The sequence below is a fragment of the Oncorhynchus tshawytscha genome, linkage group LG06, assembly GCF_018296145.1.
Source record: "Oncorhynchus tshawytscha isolate Ot180627B linkage group LG06, Otsh_v2.0, whole genome shotgun sequence".
Classification (NCBI taxonomy): Eukaryota; Metazoa; Chordata; class Actinopteri; order Salmoniformes; family Salmonidae; genus Oncorhynchus; species Oncorhynchus tshawytscha.
This window is the reverse complement of record NC_056434.1, coordinates 51,606,146-51,633,120: the sequence shown is the minus strand read 5'-3', so window position 1 is coordinate 51,633,120 and position 26,975 is coordinate 51,606,146. Positions and strand designations below refer to the sequence as shown.

General features: G+C 43.1%; 1 long non-coding RNA gene and 1 pseudogene across 1 annotated transcript in view; both read left to right on the top strand.

The window, feature by feature from the left end:
* Nucleotides 1-2,145, top strand: part of LOC112252691 — a 32,723-nt gene extending 30,578 nt beyond the window's left edge. Inside the window, exons 3-4 of the long non-coding RNA XR_002953876.2 lie at nucleotides 396-566; nucleotides 741-2,145. This is a non-coding gene — a long non-coding RNA (uncharacterized LOC112252691). The remainder of the gene's footprint in view (nucleotides 1-395; nucleotides 567-740) is intronic.
* Nucleotides 2,146-3,899: 1,754 nt separating this feature from the next.
* LOC112253497 lies at nucleotides 3,900-25,464 on the top strand (annotated as a pseudogene).
* The last annotated feature ends 1,511 nt before the right edge of the window (nucleotides 25,465-26,975 follow it).

Below are 26,975 nucleotides of genomic sequence, written 5' to 3'. Positions count from 1 at the left end.
TGAGCATTTGCTCTAGCCTGCCTGGAGTGATAAATGTGTAAGGTTATCCATTTTTGGGACTATTCTATTGGACAATTAAGCCAGGCAAGCACAATTAATTACAGATCAAGTATTTGCAATGATATCAAATAGTATTTGACCCAAGCTGGTCCACGGGGGACTCGAAGAATGAGATTTACATTGTGGTTCCATTATTCGATAGCATCTTTGATTCCTTGTGGAGGGAGTGTCAAAGGAGGCTGTAGTGCTTATAGTGTATATTTACAAGGGTGTGTGTTTATGTATGTTTCTCCTCTAAAAACCTGTTGGTCTTAATAGCCTAACAAAGAAGCATTTGTTAAATATACTTCCTTCGTCCTCCACGTGTGGCTGAATATCCTTCTCCTCCTTCTCAGGTGCCATCCCGGGCTTCATGCTGGGTGTGTTCCAGATCGCTCTAAATGATTGTGAGGAGCTCTACAGGAGCTGGGTTCTGACGCCTTCAAGCAGAACGTCATCGTTGGCACCATCAAGATGGGCTGGAGCCATTTCTTCTGCGACTCGCAGACCTTGGAGCAAATCCTCAAGTGAGTATGGAATAGAATAGCTTCATAGATTCAGAACAGCACAGCACGCTAATTTTGTCTCAAAGTGTATTGGAGGAGATTATCAAAGGTCCCTTCCTCGGGTATGGATGAAACGAGGACAGAGGAAGCAAGGATTTGAAGACTAACATTTTCATTTTTCCTTCTCTCCCACAGAGAGAAAATGGGCTCTGATGGTGGATTCATCAAGAAACTCCAAATGCCCAAAGTTAAGCTTTGTCACATGGCATGACTCATTACACTCTCTGGAGTGTGGCGCTGATGATCACACACACACACACCCTCTCATGGATGGCAAGGTGGACAGTGAGGAAGGAAGGCCCTCACAATCTCTTAAAGGTCCTAGTAGTCATGTTTAATTCAATATCAAATCATTTCTGGGTAACAATTGAGTACCTAACTGTGATTTGTTTTCAATTATGGTCAAAAATAAACAAAAATAGATATTTAGTGAAGGGCAATTTCTCAAGCAAGAATTTTGCTAGGACTGCTTGGGAGTGGTCTGAGCAGAGAGGGGGAAACTGAAAATGTGCTTTTATTGGCAGAGAGATTTGGAACTCCCTTTCTTAGTGTTTTTACACGTAGTCCCTTTCAGCAAAATGTTTGTGAACTCAGTGCAGTTTGCAGAATTTGAACACTCAAACCCCTCAAAAGAGCCCCCGAAACTAACTGAACTTAGAGCCATCTCGAGAGGGGGTCTGAGTTTGGGTTCCCTTTAATAGGACAATGTGGACATAAAGCTCACCAGGTTCCCTTGTCATTATTCCCGCTCCACACCTAGATTACTGCAAACGTTGTTTCCCTGGCATAAGCCCTCACATTGGTGCCAAAGGAGAGAGAAGATGATGATGTGCAGGTTCAAGCAAAACACGTGTGCCGTTTTTGGATGTTGATTAACGATTGTCAAGGATGCTTAGAAATTCCAGAATATGTGTGGTTTTTAGTTCAAATGATTTGTTTTCAATATGTGATCTGTAGGCTAAGAGAGCTTCTCCAGTTGTTTAGTCGATTGTGTGGTTTGAATAGTGTGAAAAGACAAAGGCCCCATGCAGTTTTTGAATTTTCTTTTTCAATCATCACTGTATGTATCAATATATTTGATGTTTATTTAATGAAAATAACTTCAACCTGTATTTTTAATAATGTATCACCCTGAACTTCCTTTGGCCTTTGAAATGCTCAGTCTGATCGTGTGAGCAATAGGAAACAAATGTGAAAATATTTACATGCACAACTCTAAATGGCTGATGGTCTATTATAATCAGATCACATTGTGACATCATGATGTGGTTCACCTGAACAGGTCTTCCACAAAAAGGGCATTGTCATAATTGTACAATTTCAGACCGTTATTCCACCTCATAGTGTGGAAATATCATAATGAAAACAGAAAAATCACGTATTTAACTGCATTGCCCCTTTTAATAATGAGGTCACTCAGAAAGCTTCTGGCCGGAGGCTGGCTGGCTGGCACTCGAGCATCAGTACATTACCCATCCACCAACACTGTCAAATCAAATGTTATTTGTCACATACACATGGTTAGCAGATGTTAATGCGAGTGCAGCGAAATGCTTGTGCTTCTAGTTCCGACAATGCAGTAATATCCAACGTGTAATCTAACCTAACAATTTCACAACAACTACCTTATACACACAAGTGTAAAGGAATGCATAACAATATGTACATAAAAAAATATATGAATGAGTGATGGTACAGAACGGCATAGGCAAGATGCAGTGGATGGTATATGGTACAGTATTTACATATGAGATGAGTAATGTAGGGTATGTAACCATGATATGAAGTGGCATTGTTTAAAGTGGCTAGTGATACATTTATTACATTAATTTTCCATTATTAAAGTGGCTGGAGTTGAGTCTGTATGTTGGAAGCAGCCACTCAATGTTAGTGATGGCTGTTTAACAGGCCTTGAGATAGAAGCTGGTTGTTGTCCTTGATGATCTTTTTGGCCTTCCTGTGACATCGGGTGGTGTAGGTGTCCTGGAAGGCAGGTAGTTTGCCACCGGTGATGCGTCGTGCAGACCTCACTACCCTCTGGAGAGCCTTACGGTTGTGGGCGGAGCAGTTGCCGTACCAGGCGGTGATACAGCCCGACAGGATGCTCTCGATTGTGCATCTGTAAAAGTTTGAATGTTTTAGATGACAAACCACATTTCTTCAGCATCCTGAGGTTGAAGAGGCTGCGCCTTCTTCACCACTCTGTCTGTGTGGGTGGACCATTTCAGTTTGTCCATGATGTGTATGCCAAGAAACTTAACCCTTTCTACCCTCTCCACTACTGTCCCGTCGGTGTGGATAGGGGGGTGCTCCCTCTGCTTTCAACCAAGAGTCAAGATTAAACCAATTCACCTTAGTGGTGTATAGACAGTTTGTTTTTGCACAAACCAGCAAAAAATGCAACAATATGTCCGTGAAACTATATATTCACAGTATCATGAATGAATTGTGGTTTATTTGGTAGCATTTCGTAGTGTGACTGATTATAAATAATTGCATTAGTAACGTACAAAGTTAGAGGTGCACCATTTGATAGATTCCACCGCTCCCCCTACCTCAGGCTTCCAGTCGGCAGACCTAACCCCGCCCCCCTCCCCATCTTGTACTTCTGAGTGGAAGACCTTCCCAGGCAGTAGCCTGCCTAGCTCACAAACTAGAATCGGGGCGTCCTCTCCGACAAGGTTAATTGACCCACAGGCACACACGGTGACATGATATCATTGACGTGACGTGCAAATGAGCGATAGAAAACCGATCACACAAATGTCACCGCTACAAAAACATTTTTGTGCGGGTGCCCCCATGCCGCCCCAAACAAGACGCCCATGTCGCCTATACCTAAATCTTCCAGCGCTCCTAAGCTTAAAATAGCCTTTGTCCTCATAGGGACATGGGAAATGTTCCCACGAGGGAGAATTTTCCTTGTTTTACTATGTTTGTGAGGAATTTGAGCGATTTGTAGATCCCCACAAGGGGACTTGTCATTGTCATATTATTGCTAAATCATGTATATGTGCCGCCCCTCCTATATCTGCTATGTGGATGACTTGGCTATAGCAACACATTCTATTAATATCACTCTTATTCAATACATGGCTATGTACATTTACATAACCAACATCACCAGCAGCTTATGGGGCCAAATGGAAAAACAACAAATGTCATGTCATACCCTACTCCTACCTCCAGGGAGCATCATTGAGCACTCCTCTGAAGGCCTATGTGTTCAGGGAATATAACTAGCCAACCGAGCCAGGGGTGCACTCCCACTACCTCGGGGGCTATGAACACAAAATGTGGCAGGCAGTCAGAGCCTCCTCCGCTGCCATGGGACACGACCTCCATCAGGTAAGACCAGGACCAGGTCGGCTCACCAGAGAGCATCGGGGGTCAATTGGGCTCTGATTTCATGTAATTATTATTTTGTAAGGGTGAGGACCCTCTCTCGTGCTCTCTGTTTATTTTCCTCACCCGTTCTCGTGCGCTCGGCTTTTTTTCCCTCATCCCTGTACCCACTTTTCTATAATGAGCAGGGGTGGGAACAGGCATTATAATTCATAGTAGAATACTTGAGGTTTTATCCTACTTCACCCAGCAGCAGCCTATATTTAAAGGACTGAGTGACATTTATGGCCTCCCTCCAGTGTGTAGCCTGGTTCATATAATCCTGCAAAATCCCACTTCCCCTTCCCCATCCCTGTAATACACTTCTGGAGTTTTGGATTCATGTGAAAACCATCAGCATTTGTTTCCAGGCAGTTACATTTGGACAGAGAATAGGAAGAGTCAGACAGACTTGTGTGGCCCGAATGGTACCATATTCCATACATAGTGCACTACTTTTTACCAAAATTAATGCACTATATAGGGAATAGGATGCCGTTTTGAGACGCAATCTGCCTGAGAGATGGTTAACTCTATGCATTCTAAACGGGCATCTAAACAGACAAGCCATTAGACAGGACAAGAGCTCAGCAACCACAAATATCCACAGTGCCTTCAGAAAGTATTTTGACTTATTCCACATTTTATTGTGTTAAAGCCTGAATTCAAAATAGGTTAACTATTTTTTTCTCACCCATCTACACACAATACCCCATAATGACAAAGTGTAAACATGTTTTTAGAATTTCTTTGCCAATTTATTGAATAAAACTTTCTATAAGCACCTTTGGTAGCGATTACAGCTGTAAGTCATTCTGGGTAAGTCTCTAAGAGCTTTCCACACCTGGATTGTGCAATATTTGTCCATTTATTGTTTTCAAAATTCTTCAGGCTCTGTCAAATTGGTTGTTGATCACTGCTAGACAACCTTTTTCAGGTCTTGCCATACAGTTTTTACTTAAATCTTCTTGAAAATCTAACTCTGACGGCCACTGAGCAACTCCAGTGTGGATTTGGCCTTGTGTTTTAGGTTATTGTCCTGCTGAAATGTGAATTCATCTCCCAGTGTCTGGTGGGAAAGCAAACTGAACCAGGTTTTGCACTGCTCGACTGAGGGACCTTACAATTATCTATATGTGTGGGGTACAGAGATGAGGTAGTCATTAATAAATCATGTAAAACACTTATTGCACACAGAGTACGTCTATGCTACTTATTATGTGACTGGTAAGCACATTTTTATTCCTGAACTTATTTAAGCTTGCCATAACAAAAGGGTTGAATACGTATTTACGCAAGAATTTTCAGTTTTTCATTTGTAAAAATGTAGAGAAAAAATAATAATAATTCCACTTTGACATTATGGGGAATTGTGTGTAGGCCAGTGACAAAATATCTCCATTTAACCCATTTTAAATTCAGGCTGTAACACAAGAAAATGTGGAAAAAGTCGAGGGTTGTGAATACTTTCTGTACATCCTGAATCCTCTCCACTCACACTTTTACTGATCAATAATATAGCCCTTCTTCTGCCCCTGATTACCTTCCTAATTGACTTCTTCTACCCCCCCCCCCACACCCTTTTGCCCTCAGATCAGCTTCAATTCGTAGGGGCATGGACTCTGCAAAGTGTCGAAAGCGTTCCTCAGGGATGCTGGCCCATGTTGACTCCAGTGCTTCCCAGAGTTGTGTCAAGTTGGCTGGATGTCCTTTGGGTGGTGGACCATTCTTGACACTCACGGGAAACTGTGTTACACACCCAGTAGCGTTACAGTTCTTGTAACAAACCAATGCGCCTGGCATCTATTACCATACCCTATTCAAAGGCACTTAAATATGTTGTCTTGCCCCTTCACTCTATGAATGGCAAACATACATAATCTGTCTCAATTGTCTCAAGGCTTAAAAATACTTCTTTAACCTGTCTCCTCCCCTTCATCTACACCAATTGAAGCGGTTTTAACAAGTTATAGTGCATTCGGAAAGTGTTTTTCAGTAAGCCTACCTGGCTACTAGAGACATCAAATCATAATGTAGCCTCAAGGTGTAGGTGAAGGATGTGTGTAGTTTCTTATCAGCCTGGGTTGGAATTCTCATCATGTCATCCTCCCAAATTGGCTTAGGAAACACAGGTGTAGCATACATCTGGGGTGGCAGGTGGCCTAGTGGTTTGAGTGTTGGGGGCAGTAACCTAAAGGTTGCTGGATTGAATCCCCGAGCTGGCAAGGTAAAAATCTGTAACGCTCTGGGTGTCGTGGGTGTGAAGTCAGGCACAGGAAACAGAGTTCAATATAGTGCTATTTAATGCACACACGGTGAACAACGGCCTCCCCACGAAACACTGGGTGCTCAAAACAAATGCCCCAATCACGGGGGACGAAAACAGTCCAGCAAAATCCACGACCATGAACAAACACGTTTGTCTACTACATACACAAAGGTTACAACAATTAATCCCGCACAAAGAAACGGGCGGGTCGGCTGACTAATAAAGCCCAACTAATTACCACAAACTCATAACAGGTGTAACCAATAAACACATAAGGAGGGGGAGGATCGGAGTCATGACAAAATCTGTTGTTCTACCCCTGAAAAAGGCAGGCAGCCCACTGTTCCCCAGTAGGCAGTCATTGTAAATAAGAATTTGTTCTTAACTGACTTGCCTAGTTAAATAAAGGTCAAATTAAATATGCACATCGCACAGAGGTGACCACACACTTGTTTGTTTTCATCAAAGGTGGGAATCCCATGCTACCATACTTTTAATTGGAACCGGTGTAGGTGAGCGGGGAACGCTCTGAAAATGTGCTGAGAAATGAAACAGAATGGTTGATGAAAACCGCCTTCCTACAGTCTTCCAAGACTCCCTCCTCTCCCAGATACTCATACAGTATCCTAACAAAGACCCTTCTCCACAAACATACACACACACACACACCTTTTGAAATCTACATCAAACTCGTTAAAACAGAGAAGCTTGTTAAATCTCAGTTATCCCACTAGGTGCTAGCTAACTGTGGAAAACTCTTACCTCTCACTGGGAAAGTGTGACACCTTAGGTAGTTAAACATGTTTACAATGACAACAGAGTTATACAATGTTCTTGTCATTGAGGAAGGAATTTATGAGGAATTTTTTTAATTGTATAGTTGCGAAGGAAAAAGGAAAAGCAATTAAGTCCGTCTGCACAGCTGGCAAACGTACTATGAATTGATCACAAAACCATCTGATATTGCCAACTACTTTAATGACTTTTCATTGGCAAGATTAGCAAACTTAAGCATGGCATGCCAACAACAAACTCTGATTCTTCATATTCTTCAAAACTGAGCAAATTCTATGTTCTATTTTCTATGTTTTGTATTTCTTTGTTTTGGCCAGGTATGGTTCTCAATCAGGGACAGCTGTCTATCGTTGTCTCTGATTGGGAACCATACTTAGGCAGCCCTTTTTCCCACATGTGATTGTGGATAGTTAACTTTGTTTGAGGCATTTAGCCCTGTAAGCTTCACAGTTGTTTTCTCGTTTTGTTGGTGTCATTTTTATAATAAAAGAAAATGTACGCTCACCTCGCTGCACCTTGGTCCGCTTCTTTCGACAGCCTTGACACCAAGCTTGTGGAAGGCAACCTGAAATATTTGACCCAAGTTAAACAATTTAAAGGCAATGCTACCAAATACTATTTGAGTGTATGTAAACTTCTGACCCTCTGGGAATGTGATGAAGTAAATCAAAGCTGAAATAAATCATTCTCCCTACTATTATTCTGACATTTCACATTCTTAAAACAAAGTGGTGATCCTAACTGAGCTAAGACAGGGAATTTTTACTTGGATTAAATGTCAGGAATTGTGAAAAACTGAGTTTAAATGTATTTGGCTAAGGTGTATGTAAACTTACGACTTCAACAGCATGTATTTCCCAGGAGGTTGGTGGCACCTTAATTGGGGAGGATGGGCTCGTGGTAATGGCAAGAGCGGAGTAAGTGGAATGGCATTAAATACATCAAACACATGGTTTCTATGTGTTTGATGCCATTCCATTTGCTCCGTTTTGTGCCGTCCTCCCCTCACCAACCTCCACTGATGCATTTAAGTGACTAGGCTAGATTGGAATTAGCGTGGGAGCAGTAAAATCAGGACAAATTTCGCAATTCCATAAAGTCTTTCACAATTTCATAACTTCTCAAGTCCAATAAGCAATATTTAAAAGCCCCACCAGCAGTCAACACCCTTCTGTTGCTTGAGTGGGTGTTTTTCTGAAAGGGCCACCGGTCCAAACGAAGCGTCAGTGGAGCATAAGGTGGCGCCTTTGTGTGTGATCTCAGGATCCCCCAGCGAGGGAGTCATCTCGCCCTTTTCCACAAGTCGCCCTACCCACAGAGTATTCCATTGACTCCCAACTCCGCAACAATCACCTATCTGTTTCGGAAGTGCCAGAACTCGGCCAAGTCCGTGTGCTGAACGAACGCTGGAATTGTGGAATTATCAAGCAGCTGTTTGAAGAATGTTCTGATTGTCCCTTTATGATGCATTTCCAGTTTCGGATTCAACAGGCCTGGAATGGTGGAAATTGTAAACTAATTGTAAGCTGGGGCAGGATTCTGATTCTAGAACTGTGGTAAACAACATGGACACTGTGACTGGGAGCAATAACTTTGAAGCGGAGTAGCTACAACACTATCACAGTCACCACAACCATGGAGAGAATGCCTCTGAGACAGAGAAAGAAAGAAGGAGAGGAGGAGGAGTGAGGAGCCTTTTCCACATTAAATCCGGTATTATCTCTGCTCTGAACACCATAGAAATATAAGACTTCAGAAATTGACAAAGGATGCCAGGGATGCCAGCCAGGGAATGCCATGCATGGAAAAGGCCCTGTGATTCTCCTTGCGTTGGTTGCCATGGTGTCTCCCTTGGCGGTGGGCAGGAATGGGGCATGTTTGTGTGTGCCCATCCCCTCCTTCAGTCTTTGACAGATGCCTCAGAACCCTGGGATCACAGCACACACACAACCACATGTTTGTGCCCACCTCCTCCAGTCTTTGACAGAGAAAGACCTCAGAGCCCAGGGATCAAAGCAAGGGACTGGAGAGCCTCCCACATGGCGCCATCCCAAACAGAAAGACCCCTCACAGGAATGGAGGCTGTCACCTCAGTACTTTGAGTACACACCATCACTGTCACTCACATGGATAGGGGAGGAGAGGCTTGTTCATATACAGAGAACTCCTAACTCTCAGAGAGGGTGTTTGTTGGTGTGAGTAATCAAAATCTTCCATAAAATTCCTTTAAACAAGATATTTTAGTTAAGTGGTTTCACCTCTCTTCAAGTACCAGTGTACTAACCAAATATCAAAAAGAGCTGTTTGAACAGTAAGAGCTGCTTGAAAAGACCACCTGAAATTTCAGCCTGTTTTGGTGTGATGGAGTTTTGGCCATCCATGGTGACATCACCATGCAGTAAATTAGTTAATAGACCAATAAGAAAGATAGTTCCAAACCTCTCTCTGTTTTCTCCTCCCCACTCAGACCACTCCTAAAACAGTTCTAGCAAAAGAATTTAGAAATTTAGAAATTGCCCTTTGCTTTAGAACTTAAGCTTTTTTTAGTTTTTGACCATTTATTTTAAAACAATCACTGTAAGGTACTTAATTGTTACCCCGAAATCAAATAAAATTGAATAAAATTGTATTGGTCACATTACACAAGGTTAGCAGATGTTAATGCGAGTGTAGTGAAATGCTTGGGCTTCTCGTTCCGACAATGCAGTAATATCTAACATTCACAACAACTAACTCATACACACAATGTAAAGGGATGAATAAGAACATGTACACATAAATATATGGATGAGCGATGACAGAGCAGCATAGGCGAGATGCAGTAGATGGTATAGAATACAGTATATGCATATGAGATGAGTAATATAATATGTAAACATTATTAAAGTGCCGTTATTTAAAGTGACTAGTGATACCTTTTATTAAGGTCCCATCTGTAAATAGCCCACCCAACTACCTCATCCCCATATTGTTATTTTTTTGCTCTTTTGAACCCCAGTATCTCTACTTGCACATCATCATCTGCACATCTATCACTCCAGTGTTAATGCTAAATTGTAATAATTTTGCCACTATGGCCTATTTATTGCCTTACCTCCCTAATCTTACTACATTTGCACACACTGTACAGAGAGTTTTCTATTGTGTTATTGACTGTATGTTTGTTTATCCCATGTGTAACTCTGTGTTGTTTTTGTCGCACTGCTTTGCTTTATCTTGGCCATGTCGCAATTGTAAATAAGAACTTCTTCTCAACTGGCCTACCTGGTTAAATAATGGGGAAATAAAAAATAATTATATAAAAATATTTGAGTCTGTATGTTGGCAGCAGCCTCTCAATGTTAGTGATGGCTGTTTAACAGTATGATGGCCTTGAGATATAAACTGTTTTTCAGTCTCCCGGTCCATGCTTTGATGCACCTGTGCTGACTTCGCCTTCTGGATGATAGCGGGGTGAACAGGCAGTGGCTCGGGTGGTTGTTGTCCTTGATGATCTTTTTGGCCTTCCTGTGACATCGGGTGGTGTAGGTGTCCTGGATGGCAGGTAGTTTGCCCCCGGTCATGCGTTGTGCAGACCTCACTACCCACTGGAGAGACTTGTGGTTGAGGGCGGTGCAGTTGCCGTACCAGGCGGGGATACAGCCCGACAGGATGATTGTGCATCTGTAAAGGTTTGTGAGTGTTTTAGGTGACAAGACAAATTTCTTCAGCCTCCTGAGATTGAATAGGCGCTGTTGCGCCTTCTTCACCACGCTGTCTGTGTTGGTGGACCATTTCAGTTTGTCCATGATGTGTACGCCAAGGAACTTAAAACTTTCCACCTTCTCCACTACTGTCCCATCGATGTTGATGGGGGGGTGCTCCCTCTGCTGTTTCCTGAAGTCCACGATCATCTCCTTTGTTTTGTTGACGTTGAGTGAGAGGTTATTTTCCTGTACTCCCTGGGTGAACCTCCTTGTCGTTCCCGACCCTCAATCCTATGTAGAGAATAATACATGTAACTTACTGTACAATGTCACAGGAAGGGGTATCAGAAGTGCTGATATGGTGCATACAATAAGCGGCTGATTACTGTAACTGTAGACAGATCTTCTTTTACTTGTTTTCCTGTCGAAAAGTCCTTATGACAGATACCACTGTATATCTGCTAAGATTTGGCTGAACGCTCAGTCCAGCCTCCCTCAGCGTCAATCCGTGGTTCACAACATGGTTCACTAGTGTTGCACGAATGTCATTTGATAAGTTTGGTCCTCTTCTTCTTTGTGCACGTTCTCCTCCTGCTTCAGGTCTTCCTCGACCTCTGGCTCGGCCTCTGGCTCGGCCTCTGCCTCTACCTCCTTCTCCTCCTCTGTGTACTCCTCCTCTCACCCTCACTCTTCTTCTGACTCCTTCCATTTTGGTTGAAGGCAGGTGAACCTACCTGCTGCATTTTTATAGTGCTTAAACCTGATAGGTGTGTCTACAATTTAGCAATCATGTGTTTGTGCACCTGATGGCTGTGTTTAACAGATTGGCTCATAGGTGTGGTAATTTGACAGTCAGTGCTTTGGAATTGCAAGGAAGTGAGTGACATCATGATATACTTCTGTGTCTGATGTATACAAGTGTGTTTTGTGTTTTGCAAATCACTGTGTGTAATGTTTTGCAAATAGTGTGAAGCTGACAATGTGCTTACAGTTGTGCAAATATAGCCTTGTGTTTTGCTCCTTGAGTGTAAGGTTTTGCTAATTGTGGGAATTGTTCAATTTTAGTGTGTAAGCAACCGTAAAAAAAACTGTAAAACTTCTCTAGGGTAGGGGGCAGCATTTGGAATTTTGGATGAAAAGCATGCCCAAATTAAACTGCCATCTACTCAGGTCCAGAAGATAGGATATGCATATAATTAGTAGATTTGGATAGAAAACACTCTAAAGTTTCCAAAACTGTTAAAATAATGTCTGTGAGTATAACAGAACTGATTTGGCAGGTGAAAACCTGAGAAAAATCCATTCAGGGAGTAGGATTTTATTTTAGTTGTAGTTTTCTATTCAATGCCATTACAGTATCCATTGACTTAGGACTCGAATTGCAGTTCCTTTGCCTTCCACTAGATGTCACTAGTCTTTAGAAATTGTTTCAGGCTTGTGTTCTGAAAAATGAGGGAGTAAGAGCAGTCTGAATGAGTGGACCCTGCCGTGTCACAGAGCTTTTTCCATGCGCGCGACCGAGAGAGTGCCTTTCTTTTTTTTTGTGTGTGTGTGTGTGTGGTTTTTTTGTGTGTGTTTTTTTTATTTTACCCCTTTTTCTCCCCAATTTCGTGGTATTCAATTGTTTTAGTAGCTACTATCTTGTCTCATTGCTACAACTCCCGTACGGGCTCGGGAGAGACGAAGGTTGAAAGTCATGGGTCCTCCGATACACAGCCCAACCAAGCCGCACTGCTTCTTAACACAGCGCGCATCCAACCCGGAAGCCAGCCGCACTAATGTGTCGGAGGAAACACCGTGCACCTGGCAACTTTGGTTAGCGTGCACTGCGCCCGGCCCGCCACAGGAGTCGCTGGTGCGCGATGAGACAAGGACATCCCTACCGGCCAAGCCCTCCCTAACCCGGACGACGCTAGGCCAACTGTGCGTAGCCCCACGGACCTCCCGGTCGCGGAGAGAGTGCCTTTCTTGTTTACGTTTTATATTGACAACGTTATTGTCCAGTTGAAATATGATCTATTATTTAGGCTAAAAACAACCTGAGGATTGAATATAAACATGGTTTGACATGTTTCTATGAACTTTACGGATACAATTTGGATTTTTTTGTCTGCCTGTTGTGACGGTGTTTGAGCCTGTGGATTACTGAAGAAAACGTGTGAACAAATGGAGGTTTTCGGATATAAAGAGAGACTTTATCGAACAAAAGGAACATTTATTGAAAAAATGAATGTCTTCTGAGTGCAACCATATGAAGATCATCAAAGGTAAGTGATTAATTTTATCTCTATTTCTGACGTGTAACTCTTCTACTTGGCTGGTTACTGTTTGTAATGATTTGTCTGCTGGGCAAATCATTACAAATAATTGTAAGGTATGCTTTCGCCGTAAAGCATTTTTGAAATCTGACACCGTGGTTGGATTCACAAGAAGTTCAACCTGTGTAAAATAGTTGTATCTTTTCTGAAATTTTATGAGTATTTCTGTATTTGAATTTGGCGCTCTGCAATCTCACTGGATGTTGGCCAGGTGGCGTCCCACATACCCTAGAGGTTAAGCCTATACTTCCACTGGTCTCACCTGGGAAATTATCTATATATATTGCTGTGGTAAATCTGTTCACTTTTCTTATTATGATAGACGGTGAAAATCTACCATTGGAACATGAGGTAGCCAATTGACCTATTCATGACATGGTGGGTAGAGACCAATCAGATATCATAGGGAGAAGCCACACCCATTTAGTATTTCAACTGCTGCCACACACTCCAATCTCAGGGGTCTCAGCAGGAGTGCTTCAATATTCAGTGTGTGTGTGTGTGTTGTGTGCATGTGAATGTGAGAGAGAAAAAGAGGAAGAGGGAATCAAGGCATGTGTGAGAGAGAAGGGGGGTAAGGTGGTTCTCAATGGCAATGGCGCTCAATTGCTTTTCCTAGCCTGAAGGCATAGTTGGCTCTCTCTATCTTTCTCTCCCATACAGAGTCCCAAAATCCCTCTCCATTCGCCGCCTGGGATGAAAACTTGAACCTCATTCGTACCCCTCTGTCCTCTTGGGTCAAAGGTCAAAGAGAAAAACCGGGCTGTGCAATTACATAATGTGGCATGGAGACCTCTGTCCTGACCTGGGTACTCCTAGACCGTGACAGTCATCACACTAACACCATTGTCTGTCTGTCTCCTCCTTATTGGTGACAGGGACTATATGGATTATATGTTATCTGGACAATTAATTCATTGAACGGACAGATTTATTCACTTGATCGGATGGATGAACATTATTTACTAAGGAAGGTTGTATATCTTCTTGAACAAACACCCTTGACTGGCAAACCTTGTTCGATATACACGTGATTACATAGCTAAGATACAATTTTATCTGGACAATTGATGAGTTGAGCGGACAGATGAATGAACTTGATTGCATGGTAAATGTGATTTATATCTGTTTGAGCATAACAACCTGGGTTGAAGAGGAAGACTCACGCTAAACCTCTTTCAATATACACGTGACAGCGTCGCTGAATATGACAATGAAGGCTGAATGATCAGCTCATTAAAACAGAGCTGCTATTGTGACACACTGGGTAGCATCCATCAGATGGTCCATGACTTATGTAACCTTTCCCCAATTAAACCTTATTCAGAGGGAAATAATCCTTGTGGGTAAATCAAGGCAGCAGCGCTGAGCTCCAGCTCGGCCAAAAACCCCTTTAGCCCCTTGGCTAGCCAAGCCTTGTCTGAGATGGACGCTCTGATAGGAACTTCTAATGACCAGAGCTGCCTCCCAAATGGCAACCGATTACCTATGTAGCACTACTTTGACCTGGGCCCATAGTGCTCGAGTCAAAAGTAGTGCACTATATCAGGAATAGGGTGCCCTTTGGGATATAGACAAGAGCAGCTGACCTGGAGCTGAAGCTGAGAGGAGAGTGAATGCCCTGTTGAACACAAGTACTAGACCAGGCTCTTTGGACCAGAGTGTCCCCTGTGTCCCCCTCTGTTGGGACCACTCAACTTGGCCCTCACACAAGGCTACCATTGGAGCATAGCCGAGCGAAAGGGAAAGGGAGATGAAGAGGGAGAGACGGGGATAACTCAAGAGGCACACATTTAGATGGAGGAGGAAGTTGCTAATGGGAGCTGACAAACACTGATGCGTGAAATGACTTTTGCTGATTACAACAATAGATGGCACAACACCCCTTTCCCATTTGAGTCACACCCCTTTCCAATTTAAAGCCCCATAAAAATGGCTTAGTGGAAAAATGAAGATAAGCCAATAACATTTGGCAATAACGGTAGCAGAATGAATTGTACTGTAAGTAGGAACTAAACATCCTTTACATTGTAGCTTCTTGTTTTAATTCTATCCTTTCATCATCTTACTGATACTGGAACTTATATTCCACAACTTGTTTACACATACATAAATCATTCAGTTTAAATTCCTGGGGTTTTAGCAGTGAAACATGCTCCCCCAGGTGCAGTGTAGAGCCCAATTAGCTAGTAGGAATCTCATTTTAGCAAAAGGAAAGAAGCAGATTTGTGAATCAGCCATTAAGGCCTGAAGGAGAGAGCACATCACCCAAGGAGGGATTAGCCCCGGAAGGTGTATGAGTACGAAGGCACTCTTTTAGCAGCAGACAGTATACACGGTCAGTGGAGGCTCTTTAGAGGAGGAAGGGGAGGACCATCTTTCTCAGTTAATTTCATACAAATAAAAAATTACATACAAATAAAAAATTAAATTAAACATTAAAAAAAAGGTTATTTTAGATAAAACTATACTAAATATACTTACCAAATAACTGATTAAAACACACTGTTTTGCAGTGAAGGTCTACAGTACCCTCAACAGCACTCTGCAGAGTAGCACCATGGAGCAGCCGGAGGACAGCCATCTTCCGCCCTCCTCTGTATACATTGACTTCAATAAAAAACCTAGTAGGCTCATAGTTCTCACCCCCTTCCATTGACATACAGTGTAATTATGACAACTCCCAGAGGACGTCCTCCAACCTATCAGAGTTGCAGCATGAACTGATATGTTGTCCACCCAATCAAAGTATCAGATAATTAATCTAGAACTGAAAGCTACAGCTAGATAGCACTGCAGTGCATAAAATGTGGTGAGTAGTTGACTCAGAGGGAGAAAGACAATAGTTAACCTGTAACGGCTTTCTTCCCTTGAAGGAGAGGAGGACCAAAATGCAGCGTGGTTAGTTCAACATGTTTAAGCAAGACCATACATGTGAACACTACAAAATACAAAACAACAAACGTGAAAACCGAACCAGTCCTATCTGGTGCAATGACAGAAGACAACCACCCACAAACCCCAACACAAAACAAGCTACCTAAATATGGCTCCCAATCAGAGACAATGACTAACACCTGCCTCTGATTGAGAACCATATCAGGCCATACATAGAAACGGACAAACTAGACACACAACATTGAATGCCCACCCAGCTCACGTCATGACCAACACTAAAACAAGGAAAACACAAAAGAACTATGGTCAGAACGTGACATAACCAGTTTTGAACTAAATTAATTTCTTTCAAAATGGAGAAGCAAGAAATGAAACTTTCAGTTTCACTTACTTAGCTAGCAAATGCAGCTAGCTAGTTTAGCCTACTCAAACAATCTGCTTAAACAGAGGTATGCTATGTTAGCAAGCTGGCTAGGATTATCCAACACCACACTGGAACTCTTCCAAGTCAAGGTAAGCTATTGGTTCTACTACTGTATTGCCACCCGGGCCCGCCGGTGTAAGTGCTAAACTGCTTACTGACTGCATGATTGTAGCAGGTTTACTAACATTTTAGTTCTATTAGCTATGTTGACTATGATGTTACTTTAGCTATGGTGACAACGATGTAGGCTGTGTATAGTGGTTATGATATGGTTTAGCTTGTAATTTTTTTTTTGCCTGGTCACATACAGCTGATGTGTTGTGCATTGAAGTCCACAAGCAAAGGGAAAAGGGGAGAGGAGGAGAGGGGCAGAGATGCCAGAAATAGTACAACATGGCTGCTATAAAAGTGAACCATGTTTACGTGTGATCAGGGGTGTGTTCATTCCACCAATTCTGTTAAAAATGTTTCTTGAACGGAAGCACATGGGAAACTGTTGAGTGTAAAAAACCCAGCAGTTCTTCACACACTCAAACCGGTGCCCCTGGCACCTAGTAGTATACCCTGTTCAAAGGCACTTAAATATTTTGTCTTGCCCATTGTCGTGATTAAACTAATCATGTAACTTTAATTAACTAGGAAGTTGGGGCACCAAGGGAAAATGTTTATAGAGTCTCTATTTCCCAAATTAACTTTTAAGATATTTTCATATCTTATCGATCTTCTATTAATGTATTATTACCTCATCAATCTCATTCCTGAATGTTGCAAACCCTTGGATATCTGCATGAACCCTAGCATCATAAATCATGAATCAGCTATATACAAATTGTCTTAATTATTTATTTACTAACTAACTAATCAATCACAGAATTACATAAATACACACACAATAGTTATACATTGGTTACTGACATGATACACTAAAAAGTCTCTAGTGGGCTAAGCCAATATGACGGCTTTGTAGACAAAGGAAAGGGGTGGGGCCAGCTCAAGAGCGGGAATCTCAGAGTGGAGCTCCGTACATACACTACACTCGTAAATATGCTTATACTTTGAACACAAACAACCACTCATTCCAAAATAAATCTCAATTTACATATTTACGAGTGTATGGCTTTGTCCCTCTCTGCGATCGCCGGTCCGCCTGCTGGATACATCGTCGATGGAAAGTCTCTGGTTTGTCCACCAGAGATCAAAGTCTTTCGCAGTTGTAGCATACGTCAGAATAACATTCGGTTGTTCGTCCGGTTGCGTTTACCAGACTAAAGTACTTAAACAGCTGCAGACTGAATAATTGTTCTTTAGTTTGTAGATTTCTTAACCATTTCAATGTGGGAATGATCTCCAAGTTCTCTAGTCTTGTCCATTGGTAGAGTTGCCAACCATGTAGCGAAAGCTTCCATGTTTTCCTGTCTAATGTAAGTTTAGTCAGAAGTGTGTTTTATACTGGAGTAGAAAAGCACACCCCGTTCCATGACACCGATGGAAATGTCTGTGTTCACGGGATTGATTGAGACACAGAGGAGGACCGAAGCTTTCTGTCCTCTGGCTACACCATGGTGCTAACCTACAGAATGTTGTTGAGGCTACTGTAGACATTCATTGCCTTTGGCTCTGGGTTTAAATTCTGTCAAATCACCTCAATAAAGAGGGTTTGTACCTTTTCATTCAAAGGAGGACATTTTAACTTGTGGTAAGAGCACTTTCTATACAGGCATTGGCCATGGCATAGAGGCATTAGAGTGAGAGTAGCATTAGCTCTAAATCGCTCTGAAGAGAAGCGAACCCTGACCTGTGTCATGCTGAGTTTGACAGGCAGCTTGTGTGGCAGGTTTCTGTGTGCCCAGCTCATTTGCCACAGTTTGGCCCCTAAGTAGATCATTGTTTCTAACTTTAACCCTCCTGTCCAAATGACTCTCGTGGCCTGAAGAGATGCTTAATGTGAGAACATGGCAATGGTCCAAGTATATACTGTAAGCTTTCCAAGTATGGATCTCAGATGAAGAGTGCCCCCAAAGACCTTAAGCAACGCTTCGGTGTGGCAATGGCATCAGCTGGGAAAGAAAAGTGGACTGAGAGTGTTTGTGTGTGCATGTGTGTGTGTGTGCTTGTGTGTATGCCCCCAAAAGACTGCAAGCAGCGCTGCAGAGCCTACGATCGCAGTTGGTGTCAGAAGAAGTCTGCCAACTGGTTTCTATTAGTGTGGGGCCCGGCTCCATCTCCCTCATGGAGGCTTATTTGTCTCTGACAGCTGTAGAGAGATAGAGAGAGATGACGGATCTATGCAAATGAGACTCTGAATGATGTATTATGCCAAAAGTTCCACAGCGGACAAAACCCGTCTTTGGAACCCAGTCTTCCGTCCAAATCCAATAGCACCATGGAGCCTCTTCATAGTCATCAGACTGTGGACGCATCCCAAATGGCACCCTATCCATTTTTCAAACGTTTTACCATATGTTTTTATCCAGATCGACTTAGTGAGCGCATACATTTTCTTACCGGTCTGCAGTGGGAATCAAACCAACATCGATGGCATTGTAAGCGCCATGCTCGACCAACTGATCTTCACAGGAGGCGTGGACAGTTCCTTTCATAGTGAACTACTCATAGAGATCTGGTCAAAAGTAGTGCACTTTGTATGGAATAGGGTATCCCTTGTCACAGAATGCGCTTCAAGGCGTCGCCTCTCTTCTCCATTGGCTATTAAATGCCCCTAACAGGTGCAGAGTCGTTGAGACAAGTCGTATCATTCTACTCCCGGGTTTGGTGGGAGAATGTGTATGCTTGCTTGCCACACTGGTTATGAGTGGAAGGCATTGTGCTCATTGAGAACTGACAAATGGCCCCTGGCTATCAAGGAAAAGAAGCCGCCACAGCTACTAGGTCCTGGACCGTAAAATGGAGTCACTCCCAGTGGTGTAAGTGGTAAGAAGGTACAGAGCTGTTTTGTTCCAGCTGGGGTCGGCTAAACGTTATATATTGCTGTTGGCTGCAGCATTATCTCCTCCCACTAATTATCCGTTTGCAGGAAATCCAGCGCACACACACACACTTCTTCTGTGATTAATTTCAGGAACTGCCAGACCAGACAACGGCCCCTCTGGCGCTGAATGACGTGGCCTTGCCAACTCAGCACTTCCTCTAGGTTTTTTTTTGTGGAAGGGGACGGTGAGATGGCGATGGCTTTTTGTTCTCTCTGTGTTCTTTTTTTTGGTCTTGAATGCCGACTAGACCGGGCGCAAGCGTGCGTGTTGATTTTGTCCCCCCACACCAGACGCGATCAGAACACGCAGGTTGAAATATCAAAACGAATTCTGAACCAACCATATTCATTTGAGGATAGATCCAAATGCATTAAACATTCATGGAAATTTAGCTAGCTTGCTGTTGCTAGCTAATTTGTCCTGGGATATAAACAAGGTCCTCTACTCTGACAATTAATCCACAAATAAAAGGGTAAACCTAGTTAGTTTCTAGTAATCGTTCCTCCTTCAGTCTTCTTCTTTGGACTTTATATGGCGGTTAGCAACCAACTTTAAGGTGCTTTACCACCACCAACTGGACTGGAGTGTGGACCTCAGGAGACCTTGAGGCAATGATATAATTCCTCAGTCCAGCTCCCTGGATGATTAACAGACCTGGCTTGGTGGTTGGTAGGCTAGGATGCAGCCCTCCCTGATATTCCCCATCATGGCATGCTCTCTGACATTGTTACATTAAACAGGGACCCTCTTTCTCATTATCCTATATGGGTACTTGAGTGGTATGGAGAGATATAGGTCTAGGGATTGGCAATGGGGACAGAGCGGGAGAAGGCCCCCCTACCCCTGACTTTCCCTTCTGCACTCACACACATAATTGCATACATACACTCACACTGCACACCCAAGTGTATCACACATATACACAGATAAATGCATTCACACCCACAGGTGTCTATCTCTCTCTCTCTCTCTCTCTCACACACACACACACACACACACACACACACACACACACACACACACACACACACACACACACACACACACACACACACACACACACACAGCAAAACATATACATTTACATACACGCAAAGAGACACACACATACACACCACCCACTCCTCCGAGAGTCCCTAGACACCCTAGACACCTAGGTCCTAGAGCTCCCACCCCCCAGCCTGGCTGCCCTAATGAGGACTGTCCCTCAGTGTTTGATCCTGTAGCCAGCAACCCCTCCAGCCCCCCTCGGGTCCCCCAGCCTCATGCCTATTCAACACCCACCTCCCCTCCTTCAGCCTTCTACCCTACTCACTCCCCCATTGCCCTGGGTAGTCTATGGATCTTCACCAGATTGCTCCTGGGTGTCTTCTTGATATCAAAGCCAGTCAGACACAATGAATAGGCAAGGGGGAAAGCAACTACAGCGTAGCTGGAGGTGGAGCTGAATCCTAGAAGCTGTACCACAACTACAGTAGCGATCTGTTCCATTTTGTTCATTTTGGCAGACGTTCTTGAATCATTTTAAGTTTTGATATTTTGCCTTTCTTACTTTCCAAACAAACAAAACAAATGGACATTTAATTACATCAATTTCGAATAAATGCTAAATGCCCGCTGGTCGCTGCAACATAACTTTAGCCATAACATCTCTCTGCCTCTACCACTCTCTCTCTCAATTCAATTCAATGGCTTTATTGGCATGGAACAAACATATGTTTATACTGCCAAAGCAAGTGAAGTAGATAATAAGCAAAGGTGAAATAAACAATAACAATTAACAGTACACATTACACTCACAGAAGTTCCAAAAGAATAAAGACATTTCAAATGTCATATTATGTATATTTACAGTGTTGTAACGATGTGCAAATAGTGAATGTACAGAAGGGGAAATAAATAAGCATACATATGGGTTGTATCTGCAATGGTGTTCGTTCTTCACTGATTGCCCTTTTCTTGTGGCAACAGGTCACAAATCTTGCTGCTGTGATGGCACACTGTGGTATTCCACCCAGTAGATATGGGAGTTTATCAAAATTGGGTTTGTTTTCTAATTCTTTGTGGATCTGTGTAATCTGACGGGAAATATGTGTCTCTAATATTGTCAAACATTTGGCAGGAGGTTAGGAAGTGCAGCTCAGTTTTTGTGGGCAATGTTCACATAGGCAGACCTGGCTCTCAGGAGAAGACTATGGCGGCCTTTCTCAATAGTAAGGCTATGCTGAGTCTGTACATAGGCAAAGTTTTCTTTAAGTTTGGGTCAGGTATTCTGCCACTGTGTACTCTCTGTTTAGGGCCAAGTAGCATTCTAGTTTGCTCTGTTTTTTTTGTTAATTATCTTTTTGTTTTCTCGTGATTTGGTTGGGTCTAATTGTGTTGCTGTTATGGGGCTCTGTGGGGTCTGTTTGTGTTTGTGAACAGAGCCCCAGGACCAGCTTGCTTAGGGGACTCTTCTCCAGGTTCATCTCTCTGTAGATGATGGCTTTGTTATGGAAAGTTTGGGAATTGCTCCCTCTTAGATGGTTGTAGAATCTAACCGCTCTTTCCTGGATTTGGATAATTAGTGGGAATCACCCTATTTCTGCTTTGCTTGCATTATTTGGTGTTTTACGCTGTACACAGAGGATATTTTTGCAGAATTCTGCATGCAGTCTCAATTGGGTATTTATCACATTTTGTGAATTCTTGGTTGATGAGCAGACCACAGATCTCACAACCATAAAGGGCAATGGGTTCTATAACTATTTCAAGTATTTTTAGCCAGATCCTAATTGGTATGCCGAATTTAATGTTCTCTCCCTCTCTCGCTCTCTCACTCTCTCGTCCCTCAAATCAAATCAAATGTATTTATATAGCCCTTCTTACATCAGCTGATATCTCAAAGTGCTGTACGGAAACCCAGCCTAAAACCCAGCCTAAAACCTCAAACAGCAAGCAATGCAGTAGAAGCACGGTGGCTAGGAAAAACTCCCTAGAAAGGCCAAAACCTAGGAGGAAACCTAGAGAGGAACCAGGCTATGAGGGGTGGCCAGTCCTCTTCTGGCTGTGCCGGGTGGAGATTATAACAGAACATGGCCAAGATGTTCAAATGTTCATAAATGGCCCTCACCTTGTTTCTTCCTCCTCATCAACAACCCCACAGCGTTAGCTATCCATGAATGTAAGTGCCTGTGGACCAACACGTCTGTGCAGTGTGTGGTATCCCTGGGTACGGGTCGCGTGGAGACGGCCGGCAAGAACAACACCACCTACACCAGCCTCAAGAACAAGCTCCCCAATGTCATCACCTCTGCAACAGACACAGAGGGTAACCTGACATCTGTCTGGGCCGTTGTACTTTTTGGTCCAGTTTCCTAGACACAGATTAAGCCTAGTCCTGAACTAAAAAGCATGTTAGATTTCTGAGAGCAGCCTATGTTTGGACACATCATGTCAGAATTAGGCTGTTTCTCAAACGTCAAATTTCAAAGTTGTTCCAAATGACACATTTCAAAGTGTTTAAGGTTAAGTTTAGGCATTAACTCGGCATTTTAAGGTTAGGGGTTAAGTGTAGCCATTAACTACGAATTCTTCAGGTTAGGCATTAACTCAGAATAGATGAGGCAAGGGTTAAGGATAAGCTGAAAACAAACATGCAACCTTTCCAACCAGATGCTTATGCCCATCCGCCATCCCCATCCACAACGCCATAGCAAACCCGATACCTATTTGACGGTAAAACGCTCACTGTTGCCCCTAGTGGCCGTTTCCCACGTCATCTCCCGACGCCCTCAGACATGGATGGACGTCGAATACTGACATTTCAACATCGCCTCAGCAATACACCCCCAGTGTAACTATGGTCTAATGATCACATTAATTCTCACCACATTTGCTCCGGGATGGAATGAAGTCGGCGATTAGAGTGAAACTGCACACACACAGCCCCCGGATGTCTTCGGATGTACTTGGCAGTCGCTGTAAACAAACCGGCTGCACGACACGGAAAGACAAACACTCAAAACCTTCCTTGTCTGCGCGCACATCAACACAGACCGAACGCTACACCCCGGGACACGCTGAGAAGCGGAGGAGGAGGTCGCAGCTGTGGTGGAAGCAGAGCTTTTGAGAAGGAAAATAGGAAATCTGGGTTTTAAGCATGTTCATCTGGTGGGTATAAATAACCTGACTGATTAGAGAGGGAGGGGAGAAGAGATGGATCCGAACTACAGGAGCACCCCTGCAGAGAGCAGCAGCAGCGGCACAGCAGACCTAATCTAAAATGTAAATGTAAAACAATACAAGTCGTTTGCAGTGCAGTAGGAGCACGCCATAATGTGCATGCTGGAATTGATCACGTATCGCTAGGGGGGAGTGTGTATTGCAATGAGGTCACTGAGAAAATTCGACACTAAAAACACTCCCTCTTCCGTCATCTTAGAGAGCTTGTGGTCATAACTATATCGTACTGAGCAGCTAACCGCTAGGCAGGTAGACTAGTAACTAAAAGGTTGCTGGTTTGAATCCCTGAGCTGACACGTTAAGAATCTGTTGTTCTACCCCTGAGCAAGGCACTTAACTCACTGGTTCCCTGGCGCTGTGGATGTTGATTAAGGCAGCCCCCTGCACCTTTCTGGAGAAGACACATTTTGTTTGAAGGCATTCAGTTGTACAACTTACTAGGTATCACCCTTTCCCATTGGTTGAACCCTGAATACACAGCATCCAGATATGTTCTCTTAAAAGTGTGTTGAACAGAGTCAAACTCAATCATGCATTTATTACATGCTATAATGGGAACATGTTTCAGCTCCTGATCTAAGACTCACCTCATTCACTCCTCTGTGGGAACTTAAAGGTGACACAAAAGGTGACACAAACAGCTGTTGAAGTATGTACTGGGCTGTGGCCCTCCGTCAGGCTTGTATAAACTGCAACCACTCCCTTAATCTGTTCATATCTTAGTGAGGAAAGTAGTGAGAACTGATGTGACCGTTAGATATAGTGATAATAACAGCCCCCAGACGTGTAGTTTGAGAATCGTTTTGTAGCTATAATGGAACCCGTGTCTTAGCTCCTGAACTAAGATTCACTGCAACCTCTCTCACATTTCTCTGGGAACATTGACACAAACAGCTGCTGTTACTTATTGGACCAGCTCCTTCAGGCACATCTAGCCTATTATTACTATGTGTGTGTGAGTGTCTTGCTGTTTCTACCGCTACAGACACGCCATTTTAACACATCCATGACTGAATATACTCTGAGAAACAACCCTCTCCTAACACACAGACGCGCATGTACGTACACACACACACACACACACACACACACACCATTGAGAAACAACACTCGCTCAGACGTCTGCACCCTGAATAACCCTGCTTCTGACACTGTCAGAGCTTACAGATCCTCGCCGCTAAATGTTAGCCCATCTGAAATCACGCGATCCTTTCAATATTGCTGACAGAATGGGTTTGACTAGCTTGATCTCTTGACTCTCTCAAGCTCTTTTGACTTCAGACTGTTTACGCATGTTGTGACTATTAGGTTTATTTGTTATGTGGGGTTGAATGTTTATACTGTATGTCAACCAATGTCCAATGTGGTGTGTTTGAATGTGACTCCATGTGTGTGTTTGTGTGCCTGTAAATACACATCTACATACATACGTGTGCCCTCACTCACCCCCCCCTTCCCCTCCCCTTTTATGTCTCCAGTGGTTCACCATGCCGTCCTCTCCCACGGCTAATTTTTCCACTTACAATAACTAATACTTAACTAGATGCACCAATAACTTGATTATACTTCGCCTCACTCCTTCGCTCCCTCCCAGAGGTCCACGTCATGCTGGACGCCCTCCTTTCTCCCGACTTGTGCTTGCGCTTCAACCCTTATATGAACGAGAACATCACCCTGGACGAGAGCCGTGGTGAGAAACTGAAATGCTGCAGGCCAAGGGCCTCCACTACCTGGACAGGAAACTGGAGAAGTTGCAGAAACCTGCCAGGATACTCACCAGGGACAAGAGCCCCGTCCAAAAGCTGGAAACCTGAGCTAAACTCAAACATGGCATGTACGATGGTATGCCCATCTTCAACTGCAAGCTGTAGGTGGGTCTGGGCTGATGCTTGACCACCAAACAACATGACACCACCTTCGCCTGAAACTGGATTCAACTATACACTGAAGCACGCACCCCTATAAGGCTACGACAGCCAGTATATCCTCACGCTGTAATTATTTATATTTTCATACAAAAATAACTGGGATGTTTTTTTGATTGAAATTGGTTTCACTTTTTTTACTTGATCCCAATCTACCACCAATCAATAACTCAATTTCAACAGGCGCGTAAAACAAACATTGTAAACAACAAGAATGTAATGCAAACAAACGTTGACAATCACTAGGTTGTCACGTCCAATGGTTGGTATCAAGGTTTTACTTGAACGAACGGCTCAGAGAAAGAATGCAATTGACTGGAAAGTCACTTGCGTTATTATAATGGCGGGTCACTTAACATTTCTGTATCGTGCACGTTTTAACACCAATGCAGCTAGTGATCCTTGATTTGATAGTTTCATTATTGGCGGTGATATTGGTACATACAGTTGAAGTCGGAAGTTTACATACACCTTAGCCAAATACATTTAAACTCAGTTTTTCACAATTCCTGACATTTAATCCTAGTAAAAATTCCCTGTCTTAGGGCAGTTAGTATCACCACTTTATTTTAAGAACGTGAAATGTCAAAATAATAGTAGAGAGAATGATTTATTTCAGCTTTTATTTCTTTCGTCACATTCCCAGTGGTTCAGAAGTTTACATATACTCAATTAGTATTTGGTAGCATTGCCTTTAAATTGCTTAACTTGGGTCAAACATTTCGGGTAGCCTTCCCACAATAAGTTGGGTGAATTTTGGCTCATTCCTCTTGACAGAGTGTCACGGTTGTCGTAAGAACTGGACCAAGGTGCAGCGTACGGAGAGTTCCACATCTTTATTAACAATTGGAACTTAAGCAAAACAAAACAATAAATGAACAACGAAACGTGACTACGCGGTGCACATGCACAAACACAAAATAACACAGGTGGGAAAAATAGCTACTTAAATATGATCCCCAATTAGAGACAACGATTACCAGCTGCCTCTAATTGGGAATCATACAAAACATCAACATAGAAAAAATAAACTAGAACACAACATAGAAATAATAAACTAGAATACACCCTAATCACGCCCTGACCTACTACACCATAGAGAAACAATGTCTCTCTATGGTCAGGGCGTGACACAGAGCTGGTGTAAATTAGTCAGGTTTGTAGGCCTCCTTGCTCGCACACGTTTTTTCAGGTCTCCCCACACATTTTCTCTGTGATTGAGGTCAGGGTTTTGTGATGGCCACTCCAATACCTTGACTTTCTTGTCCTTAAGCCATTTTGCCACAACTTTGGAAGTATGCTTGGGGTCATTGTCCATTTGCGACCAAACCTCCTGTGACTGATGACTTGAGATTTTGCTTCAATATATCCACATAATTTTCCTATCTCATGATGCCATCTATTTTGTGAAGTGCACCAGTCCCTCCTGAGCAAAGCACCCCCACAACATGATGCTG